The 12104-nt window shown below is 42.6% G+C and overlaps 1 long non-coding RNA gene across 1 annotated transcript; it reads right to left on the bottom strand.

The window, feature by feature from the left end:
• Positions 1-955: 955 nt before the first annotated feature.
• LOC136010919 (uncharacterized) lies at positions 956-2645 on the bottom strand. Its single transcript, XR_010611066.1, has 3 exons — positions 2476-2645; positions 2250-2362; positions 956-1129 (listed from the first exon to the last, which is right to left on the bottom strand). It is a non-coding gene; the product is annotated as an uncharacterized LOC136010919 (long non-coding RNA).
• Positions 2646-12104: the final 9459 nt, after the last annotated feature.

Below are 12104 nucleotides of genomic sequence, written 5' to 3'. Positions count from 1 at the left end.
TACATTACAATCGAACGAGCCCAGCAGCCTACTTGGAGAAAAGTTGGAATTCTTCATCGAGGCATTTGTTGTGCTATTGTCTTTGTGCAGTGAACTTTACATCGTGCTATTCAACCTCAAGCTATATTCTCCTAGCTACCAGTAAGATTAATTTAATCATTGTAATGTAATTATTAATACTGTTTACCCAACGCTTGATTTCAGGTTCGCTGTTGAGAAATTAAGCTCCTTGCTGGGTGACCAAAAAGCCACGCAGGGATTTCCAGTCCCCCTCGGAATGAAACAGTTCTCTTTATTTAGTCTCAGAACTCCAGCTTTCAGCCACGGGCTCAATTAGCCAAAATGGAAACAATTTTCATTCACTGCAATAACTCACTGTTCTGCTGATCACTCTCCAAATATACACTTTATTATGATATGCTGACCTCGGTGCCGCGGAGTGGCGAGGCTGGAAGGAGGCAGAGGGATCTCTCCAGCCCCCTTGGGCTGTAATTATTAGAAATTAATTGGGTTCAGGACCCTGGGTAGCATGGGTAAATTAATAGCTTGTCTGGTTGTTTAAATCCGAATTCTGAGCCCGCGGGAGAGCAGGGGAGGGCGGCTCTGCCTCCCCGACCCGCCCCGAGAGCGCGGCGAGGGCTGGGGCAGCGCGGCCCCGCTGGCTGATTCCCCTCCCGCTCCTCACCACCGCATTGTTTTCGGGGAGCTCTTTAGGGGTTAAAAATCAAAAAATAAAGATCCCGTATGCTCGGAGCTGTCGTGCGGGAGTAAAAGTGAAAAGGGAGCCTTAGGCAAAAGGAAATTACTGCAAGCCCGCGTGACCTTTCCGAGAGGTAATCAATCAAGTGATCAACAGGGATATTTATCATTGCTAGATGGGGCTACTTTACAAATGCACGGAAAGGGGGGTGGGGGCGATAAACACACACGCACGAAAGTTTGGATAAGCCCGAGAAGTCTGAGGACAAATGCGGAGACTTTAATCACAGGGAAGATGCACATTTTCTTTTCCGAGCTCTCGAAAGGAAGGGAAAGAAGAAAACTGCTCCCAAGTTTCCCAGCAGAAAATTCCTCCTGTGTTAGGTGGTCACATGGAAGCTGTCGCTTTGCTCAGCACTCCTGGGAAAGGCTGGGAACGACAGATGTGATTAAAGAAAAAAACAAAGAAAGAAAAAAAGAAAAAAGGCACCAAGTACAAGGGAAAATAATAGAGAGAGATTGAGGCTTTGATAACCGAGCTCAGTGTTTGGGTTTATGTAATGTGTTTTTATTTGCTGGCTCGAAACTCGGAGGCTGCGGAGCCCTGTCCTGCCTGCCTCTAGTCCCCGAAACGGTTAACTCCGAAAACAAAACACACACATCCCCCCCACACACCTCATGCCCCCTGCTATATGAAATCAGCGATCTGGTTCAATTAAACTTGCTCTCCGTAGCATAAAGCATCCACCACAATACAGGCAATGAAAACCAACAATAAAAGCCCATGCATTTTCTGCACAGTTTCCTTCTCCCTTGTAAAACATGCCGTCGTGTAAGCACCAGACATTTAATTTTGCTTCCTATAACTTACCGGATTCCTTAACAAACCTGGTTTGACCACTTGGGGTTTGGTTGGGGTTTTTATTATTATTTTTTTGTATTTTTTTTTCTTTTGCGCGGTGCTTCACGCACACGCCTGCACAAAGCCTCCGTTTGCGCCCCGTGCCGCTGCCTTTAAACGACTTCAGAGGTGAGGGAGCAAATGTTCCCGCACCGCTCCCCACCGCCCCCTTTACCCCAGTAACGCTATTCGACCCGCCTTTGGAGAGGAATCCGCAGCGAACGACTGCGCGCCCGCGGAGGCCGGCTTTGCTTGCGACAAGAGCCGCGCTCGCCCTGCGGAGCTGCGCGGCTGCAGCCGCCGCCGAGGCTGGGGCTCGCCCCGACCCCTGCGCGCCCCTGCGCGGGCGCCCTGCGGTCTGCGGCGCCCCCTCGTGGCAGCGACTGGGCAGTGCGGCATGTGGGCCGGTCCTTGGCGAGAGCGCGGGTGAACCCCCCACACCGGGAGCTGTCAGGAGCCCACAGTGGGATTTCGTGGGACACACGTCTGTGGCCTGGTACAGACACCCTCCCGAAGCAAAGCTGGCTCCAGATTTCCACAGGCCTGGAATTGTCCTATCCCTGGTGAAGGTGCCACTGAAAACACAAGTGCTGGGAAGAATTAAATGCATTCATAGGTTTGAGAGCCACGAACAGAATACCAGTAATACCTGCAAAATGCTCAGCTGGAAGCATTTCCACATGAAAACGGTATGGGATGCCAGCTATGAAGTAGATCTTGCTCCTGCCTGTAGGAAGGACTTGGATTTCCACCACGATGAGACTGAAACAAAAACTGGGAGAAATTACCAGGCTAGATAGAGGTTATATTGGAAGACCAGGGTGGAGGTTGGTTTGATAAACAGGGATGTCAGAGAGCTGGATCTGCTTTTCTACCTCACTGCAGATGTCCTGGCCTCCTTTGCCCTGGTCCCTTGGTCTCGGCATTCCTCCACCCCCTACCTGCAAGGGAGAGAAGCTCCACCACAGCCAAGAGCTGGAGGTCTGGTTTCAGGTCCCAGGCTTGAGTTTGCCACGGCCCCTGTTCCCACTAGACAGTGGCAGTGCAGGACCATCCCCAAGCATGCAACAGGACCTGCAAATCAACTAACTGTAACCAAAACACTCATCGAGGATTGACCAAAGAGAGGTGCAACTGATACCCACAACCCCAGCTCTGGCCAAAAAAAAGTCATACCCTCAAGAGGCTACCCCCAGTATGTCTTGCTCTTAAAGGAGAATCAGTGGACAAGTAATTGAAAAAATTAAAGGTGGGGGGGAAGTAATTACAGGCCACTAGAGAAAACCAAGCATGTGCTGAATGTAGACAAAACATTGAAGAGAGGGGAATTAATAGTACTGCAAATGAAAAGGGAAAAATGTCAGGAGAGATCAGCAGAAAGTGAAGAGCCTATTAAAAGCAAAAATAGAAACAATCAAAATCACGGAGAAACACAGAAGGGGGGAGGAATTTGAAGAGCAACCTGAAATCCAAATGAAGGAATGCAGTAAATTTTACTCAGTACTCAGCAATAGTTAAAGGTGATGTATGGAAAAAAACTGAAGCCACACCACGCTGCTGGGTCAGCTGGTGAGAGAAAACCTTGGTTGATTAGACTCAAGGGTGTTGTGATTCCTGCCAGCAGGTCAGGCTGTCTCCCATTACACAAAGTGAGCAGGGAAAGGCTAAAAACTCCTTGCTGAAGGTGAAATGGGGCTTTCTGGATTCTGCCATGATGTTCCCCTTCCTTCCTGGCCAAACCCAGTGGCTTCCCAGAAGGAAAGACTGGTGAGACATGGGCTTTGAGGAGCCACTGTCCCTTGTGGGCAGCACAATGCAGAAGCTGAATGAGCTGTGCTCAGCTCAGCCGGGTCAGTAACACATGAAAGACGTTTTCTTTCACTGAAGCCGCAAGCTGAAACAGGCCTGTCCAATGCCATGGAGGCTGGGGTGGTTATTAAGCTGTTTAAAGAAGATAACATCACAAAATATTGGGGGGGGAGGGGGAGGAGGTGGAATGTAATGGGGCAATGGCAGAAAGGCTTCCACTAGCAGTGCTGAATCGATGAAATTTTGAGAAAGAACTGAAATCGTCTGCTTGTGTCAAGAGAGCACTATTGTGACCAAGGACTGTTAGGATGGACAAACACGGATTTTCCCTTTGTTGGTGCTTTACCTACTGCCATTCACAGCCAGGCAGAGAATGGGCTTCTTGCTGCTTGTCTTTAAAGGAATTGCAAAGGCAGGTTAACACATCAGCCTTTATCAAATCCACAAACCCATTTTTCCCTCTAAAGCATAAGGAACACATTCATATTTCACTCCCATTTCTCTCCAGTACAAAAGCACAGGGTCAGAATTAATGAGTAAAGTATTTGTGTGACGTTTTATATTGTATTGGCATTTATATAGTGCTTTTCACAGGTTTCATGTCAAAACCCTTTACAGGGCAATAAATCATATACCTTTCCTGATGAAATCGTGTGTAGGCAATTGGGCACCTATCCCGCCCTCAGCAACATCCCGCAGGCGAGACACGGAAAGTGTGCTGAAACCTGCAGAAGTGGGTCTGAAAAAAAAGGGATGTAAGTCAGACCTTCCCCCCTTAATATCCTGCTACATGTTAAAAAGTCTTTAGAGCCCACTTGAACAGCCACAGGAAAGACCTCACCTTAACATGACAAAGCTTCTGTTACAGTCTGAATTCCTCAACATGCAAATTGAGTTGTGGGTCTTACACTTATCCCCAGGGTTTTTTTGCTTCTGAATTTAAACAAGATGTCCATTTGCATGGAAAATAAGGATTTTTCAATTTAGTTCATTTCTAAAAATAGCGTCCATTCACAAGACTGAACCCACACACCGAATTTTGGATCCTAGGCTTTCTGTTAGCATTCACAAGTATCTCTCCTAACATGAAATTTGCAATGTGACAATGCATCTCTGCCCTGCTGGCATTCGTTTTCTTATTTGCAGTTTTTCAGATAACAAAGAGTAATGAAGTTCTGAGAACTGTACACCCGATTAGACTGACTCTTTTATACATTTATTTGCATTCCTGACGTGTTTCCAAAGCCACTTTGGGGTAAGAAGAAGAAAAAAAACGGAAAGTCATTTAAAGTCTTTTTGGAGAAAGATGGCTGGGGTTGGCAAGCAGGAGCTGCGGTTCTGCTCCTTTGTCAGTCTGGGGGAGTCACAGAACTTTGCCCAGTTCAGAGCTTTTTGGGTTCCATCGGTGTCAAAGGAAGCTTTGCAGAGTGTACCCTCTACCACTTGAGTGCAAGAGCCCTGAGACTGCACAACAGCAATGGCTGAGAAGCAAATGGAAAATCTTTGCAGTAGCTCAACACCATTTTAAAACCACTTTTCCACCTCCCCTATCTGTAGCACATGAAAACTGATAACATTCTGCACATGCTGGCTGGTAGCTCAAATGCATTAGAAACCAACCTAGTTCTGATTTATCAGCCGGAAGAGCTGTTAGAATAATTTCTAAGTGTGAAAGAATAATTAAAAAAATACTGTTGTCCACCAAACAGACATTCAGATTACTTCATCTAAAATCAAAGTCATTCAGAAGTAAAACAAAAGTAAACAGGTAAAACCACATCGCTTACATAAGCTTACTAGCTACCTATCTACTACTAGCTACCTATCTACTACTTAATTGTTCCATTAACTACCACAGGCTACATTAGAAGTGGAGGGTTCTCACATCTTTTCAGAGGTCATTAATATCCTGTGAGATGGGAGCAGTACCTGCGCAGATGCACTGCCATGTAACAAACTAACTCAGCCTCTGCTTTCTTCGGAGGGCTGTATCACAAGCTCTTAACTCACAAGAGCTCAAATTCACGCCCTGTTGTCATGCGATGCTGGCAATGTAGCATAATTTTATCTCTTATTCCCGTCTCAGCGCACAACTTATTTAGTAGTTTAAAGCATGATCTGTAAATAATACACATGCAGAGACTTCACTGAGATGGATGACAGTGATAATTAAAATGGTCTTTTCAGTGGGAGACACCATCAGCATCAATAGTTACAGCAGGATTTTAAGAGTAACCAACACATTAGTGCCTGTAAATTCTACTGTTTCTGGCAGTAATACATTCAAAGATCAAATTAGACTAACTGTTTGTTACAACAAACAAATTTACGTTAGCATTCAGGATTACATTGCCAGTCAATAATGTTTATTGTGCTTTTGATCATATATATATTCTAAAGGTCTCATTTTCTTCCTTCCATCATTTTTTTATCAGTTTTGTTTAAACTGAAAGCCTTTTACTTTTCACTTTTAAAATTACTGTTTCTTCTTAAAACTTCCATCAGGTTACGGTCTCTGGAATGAGTACTAAGAAAAAGGAAACAAGCTATAATAAATTACTATCTAATCTAACCCATCTGACTATTTCTAAGGTACCCATTATTGTGGTATCAAGGTTCTGGATCTCTGATAGCATGTCATCTTTGATCTTAAATTGGACCTCTGTTAACATTTTTAATTAAACATCTTATTTGATGCCTGCTGTAGCTGAGATGCAAATAGCATCACATAAAGAACAAGAGTTATGAGAGCAGGGAACCAAAAGTGATGGCTAGTTAGAGCATGTTTATTGCACCAAACCAAAAACCCCCATCCTCCAGTTCCTGCTGAATTATAACGATAAGGTTCACAGTTCAAAGTCACAGTAAAAACTATGTAGAAATGAAAAACGCTTTCAATTTCTTAAAATAAAAAGTGAAATAAACAGTTTGTTGGAAGCAAATACGATGTACCCACAAAAATAATACAGAAAAACTGAAATTTCTTTTTGCTGCCTTTGCCCTCCAGTGCCCAGCAAGAATCCTGCTCTCTTGCAGTCCTTCACTGGGAGTTCTGTTTAAGGCTTCCACCTTGGCTGAGAACAAACCACATTTGCTCTCTTTGGAAGGTATTTTCAAATTACATTTTGCACAGGATCCATTAATATTAAAGAGGGAATGCATGGACACATTTTATACAACTGTATTCGTAGCTGATTTGATAGCTATTGCTGAGAGACTTTGGAAAGAAGAATCTGTTAGAGCGCTGCTGTTTGTGGAGCCTTCTATGGAAAGCGCGTATCATCCAACACCTTTCATCAATACAGGCATCTACACACAGCACTTACAGCTGACAGAAGTTGAGTGTGTTCAATTCCTTCCACATCAGATAGGAATTACTCCCTCGTTTTTTTGTACGTTGAGACTTCTGTTCAGAACACAAGTACTGATACCATTGCTCAGAACTTTCTGCTAGATATGGAATCCCAAAAGATTTCAATCACACTTAAACACAACACATATTAAAGCCCTGAGGTTTTAGACAAGAGCCATCAAGCACAGTGTAATGATACTTTGAGTACCGAACAGTCCTTTTCCAAAACATCTTTCTAAAACTTTCTGAAATACTCCTCTTTGATTTTCTATATTGTTTCTTTCATTCTGCATTCATCAGCAGACAATATGCACAGTCTAATAGCACACTAAACAGATGTTGAACCATTTTTCCCCTCAGCATCTTCCCAGAGGACACATATACTGAGTATTGATTTGTATGATTTATTTTTTCACTTTGATACATCACCATGTAAAGATATTAGCACAAGTTCTCTGACAGCAATGCAGCCTAGAGGAGCAGCCTTTCGGTATCAGCTGGCTGGAAGAAGGCAGACTACAAACAGTAGTCATCTCACACTTAATCCAAAGTCAAAATTCAGCTCTTTCAGTTGTTACAAAGATAATGACCAAAACAAACAGAAAAAAGTTACAGCCACAACTGCAGCAAGCATTAAATAACAATAGACATCAGGTTCCAGAAAGAACAGATGAAATTTCTATTTGTTTATTTTACACTGTAGCTGGCATTTCTAATTGTAGTAACCAACAAAGCCCGTGAAGGTGAGGAGCCAAGTCAATCTGCAGTTTCCCTTAGTGCGGCAGGCACAGCGTCCATAAAGGGATCGATTACAGCAGAGCCATCGGAGCCTGCCAGCGCCTGGGGATGGCACAGCCCAGGGCAGCTCTGAATCCAGGAGACCCTCCCTGATAACACAGCGATGCTCTACCCCCATCTCATGTCTGAGCAACAGCAGCCAGCACCTGAAGTAGGGGACTAGCTGAGGAATGAACACAAAACCCTAAAGCAGAAGCAGAAGAGCGAAGATCTCATTTTTCTCCTTACTCACATTTCCTAAGGTAACTGTGGTTTAGCCTTTTGGTTTTCATTTTTCAGGAAAGTCCTTGAGCCTAGCTCACAGCAGTCTTTATGGCTGAGAGCTCATTCATCAAGAGGAAAATCTCAGATGCAAAGTTCATGATGGACTGGTGACGTGCAAAGTTGAAAGAGAAGAGAAAGAATTTTTCCCATCCCAGAAATAATTTCAAAATTTTGAAAGCCTTCCCAATTGCAACAAGATGAACTTAGAAGTAAGATCTGTTTGTTGTTTGGGGTTGGTTGGTTGTTTTTACCAAAGCACGGGAAAAGTCTAACAACATCATAAGCCATAACCAGGGCTCTCCTGGAATGTGAAGACTTTGGGGGTTAAATCCTTCTTCTCAGACAGGCGGATTACGGTTAAAGCACACTCCCTCTACATTCTAGCCTGAACACAAACTTTTTATTACAGAAGTTTCACTGAAACTGGCATGTTCCCACAAAACATTTCAGTGGTGAGAAATAAAGAGTTTCTGAGCGTTAAGCACTGCCAAACAATTCCCAATCATTTCTAGCCAGTGAGCAAGGCAAATGCTTTATTTTGCCATGAGTGGAAGTGGTGCTGTAAGGTCATGCAACTTGTTTGTGCATCCTCACTGCTAGGTGCCTAAAATAACACAGGGTTATTTTCCAATGCATTTCAGCAGTTTGAATTGCAAATGCTGCATTAAAGCAATGAGCATGGCTACAGAACACAGAGAGAAAGCTACCATGATCTCTATTCTAGCCTTTCATAGCAGTCTCTATTCCCTGCATATACATACACACTCATTCGTGATGTGTGAAGAGATTTTGGAAATAAATTTTTCACAAGTATTTACTATTCAAACCTATAAGCTTTTAAAAGTGTGATGGAATACAGCTTTCACCTGTGGCACTTAGCACTTGCCTCTTATTCACACGTTGGGAAAGGAAAAGAGAAGTTCTTATGTTGGCTGAAATTAAGTACAAGATGATAACTCCCTGATTTGTCAAAACTGTCTTTCTGGAGGAAAAACCCTGAAAAGGAGCTGGCTAACACAGCACAAATGCAGTCATGCCTCTCATGGAAAGTTTGGTGGACACCAAACCAAAGGATAACGTGAGTCCCCTGTCAGTTTGGCACAGCTGGGTATTCTGGAGAGCGTACACTTTGCTTAACCGAACTTAGAGGAGTGGCTGTTCCAGAAGTCAGGGGCGCTGAGTCAGCACTTCCAGAGACCACTCCTTATCAGTTGTGAGTACTGGATGCATTTAAGTGTTTCATATCAACATCCCCATGCTAAGTTTACACATGCTACTCCTTATTATACGCAGTCTGTAATAACAGCTATGCTTTGCAGTTAGAATACATTTGTATCTTTTTGTAATCTTTTTCCAAATTCATTTGCTGTCCCCAAACAGGCAACACAACACCTGCGATTATCCCAACAAAGCAAGTACTGCTATAGTGGAATAGCAAGAACCTTCGTAGGTTGCTCTCAAAGAAAACCCAGTTGAGCAAAAGAAGTCCTGCTTTCTCTCTGAAGAAGAGCTTGTGTGCTCAAAACAAACTGGAAAGAACTTGAATACTTCACATAACTTCTAATTAGTTCTATCTAGACACACAGCAGTCTGAGAAGCTATAGAGTTCTATATATAACCTCCTTACGTTTCACTATTTACATTGTGTTATTCTCTGGCTATTTCCCAACCTTATTCATTCACCCCAGAGATCAATTTATGCACCAAAATAAAGTGTGATCTTATCTTTGCACCGTACAGAAAACCTAAACAAAATTTCTCATGGGAGGCAGGGGTTAAGGCGCTGGACTGGGTGTCACAGAAGTGGTGTTCTATTCTTAGCTCTACCGCTCACTTGCTGTGGGAGCTTGTAGAGCAAGATATAGAGCAGGAATGGAGACTCCAGCCAATAAATTCCTCCTCTGTAACTTTTCCTTTTTCATTATGCATGAGAGTGAGTTTTTCCAGCATTCGAGCATACATCTGAAAGCTGGGGAAACATGACTCAACCAAAATACAGAACCAGCAGAGAAAGAAAATGAGTGGAAAACATCAATTACAAAGTTTTCTTGGGCGCCTCTGAAGTACTGAAACAGAATCTCTACTCACACAGCGAAGATAGAGGACCAGATTCAGCCCAGGTTTCAGTAGGCACACCTCCAACTCTTGCACCAGACCGGCACAAGGGCTGACTTTGGCCAGCTGTACTGCTACTCCTTGATCCATTTTCTGCTTCAGGCAAGTTTTCTGAGACAGCAAACAATAAAGACTCAGGTCAGGGGGGAGAGTCTTGGGTTTGTTTTTAAAAAAATAGGAACCTACGCTTTGGTTTTTAAATAAGCAATCTGACTTTTAAAAAGTAAAAATAGAATTTATTAGGGCAACTTTGACTCAAAAGCCATAACTAAGACTACATCTGGATCTGGAATAGCTAACAAACTGCCTGAATTAAGAATGACAAACTCTGCATTAACTCCTACTGGAAGCAGTATTTTCATGCTCTTCATTAGGAACAGACTAGGCAGCACCTCTTGCTTTAGGTAGGAGCTGTGACCTAATACACAAAAGTTGCTACATTTCTTATCTGTTTGGGAGAACTGAAGCAAAAATAAGCTTGGAATTCCTCATTTAGGCATGGCTGGGACTGGGCTGTTGTACCACTGTGCCAGCTAATGATTGAAGAGCTAGATTTTTGCAACTGTGATGTGTGTGTATAAGACATTGTCATGAAACTGATTCATCCTGGCCTTATTTATTTTTATCTGGTTTACCACCTACTCAGAGAATCTGCACCACGTTCTGCTTTGAACCATGTTCTAGATGCTTGGTGCATTCTCGACTCAGTTGCTGACAGCTTTACAGCCAGGTCTTGGACCCTTCAGGTTCACAGAAACAAAGCACTAATGTAGTGGTAGAATATTGTTCAATATTAACTTTTTTTCTCAATGTTGTATATGATATATGGGAATAGCATATACCTTGTTTTAAAACTCAAAGACTGACAAAAAAACCTCACAAAGCAGCTGCCATACGGTGTCAGTTCTCAGACGCAGGGAACCCAGGTTCTACTATATAACAGAACATACTCTCTTGGACAATACAGGAAAAAAAAGTATCTTATTCTGACAATTCCTGAAAATGCCAAGTTTTCAGAAACTTGTGGTCTGAAAGTCAGACCCAGTAGGGCTCCTTTACGGTGACCCAATACATGATATTATCCAGTGATAAGTGATTTATCAGAAGTGTTAGCAGTGAACTCTGGTCTCCTTACGCAAAAAGTGTTTTTTCCTTCCTCCTTTTTCATGTCAAACCCCTATTTTTTCTTTTCCAGAGCCTGTAACAAACAGTCTCAGTCAGTTGCTCAGGACGGAGAAGTAGCTTCTTGATATGTAAGAGCAACCCCTCCAATTTCATACTTGCTAAGATTGTCTATATTTTAATTGATGAAATATTAGGTAACCGAAGTCTTTAATCTAAGTGCAATGCACATTTGATACGTAACAATTATTTCTTAATAAAATGTAATTATGTAAAATTCAAGGCAGTCTCAGAGAATGTGCAACTGAAACCATTAATATACCTGAAGGATTATTTCCACGCTTATGTATATTAGGCATTATATAAAACACAGGATTTCCTGGGACATTATCAACAAAGGAGAATTTTTTTAAAAACCTGCTTTTTACTGATTGCATTACTGAATTCAATTTTATTAGTTTGAATCTTCTGGGAAGGATATGATTTTAATAACGCATAAAAGGCTTGCCTAGTAGTTGGCCGTTGGCTTTTACTTGATACTTAATGTAATCTGTAATTACTATAGCAGCTCCTATGTTGGCTGGTGTGTTAAGGTCACTGGAAAGCTATACTGCGTTGTACTTGCTGTATGAGAACATCCTTCTGGTGACTGATGGCTATACCCTATGGAAATGTTTTAATTTTGCCCTTGAAGCACGCCTTTAAGGAACACTGTCAATATGTGTATTTCCTTGGCAAGCAGTACATGGTCCTTAGGAATCTGTAGACAGCCTGATAGCAGCCTTTCTACCAACGAGCATTCAACTACATCTCCTTTGGGTTACAAATCTGGTTCTCAAGTCTTCAACCAATGAGCTTACATACCTCTTATTTATTACAAAGGTCTCATTTAAAAGGCACATTTTACCTTGCACACATGTTAAGATGGAAAACACTTGAAGCCCTCACTAAAACAAAAAAGGAAAAAACTGTTGCAGGACTTGGCTTCAAGAAGGTAGGCTCTCACCTTTTTAAGTATTCTTCCTTCTTGAAATGATTTTTTCT

This window comes from Lathamus discolor, chromosome 3 (assembly GCF_037157495.1).
Source record: "Lathamus discolor isolate bLatDis1 chromosome 3, bLatDis1.hap1, whole genome shotgun sequence".
In the NCBI taxonomy this organism is placed as follows: domain Eukaryota; kingdom Metazoa; phylum Chordata; class Aves; order Psittaciformes; family Psittacidae; genus Lathamus; species Lathamus discolor.
This window is presented reverse-complemented; position numbering and strand designations above follow the sequence as displayed.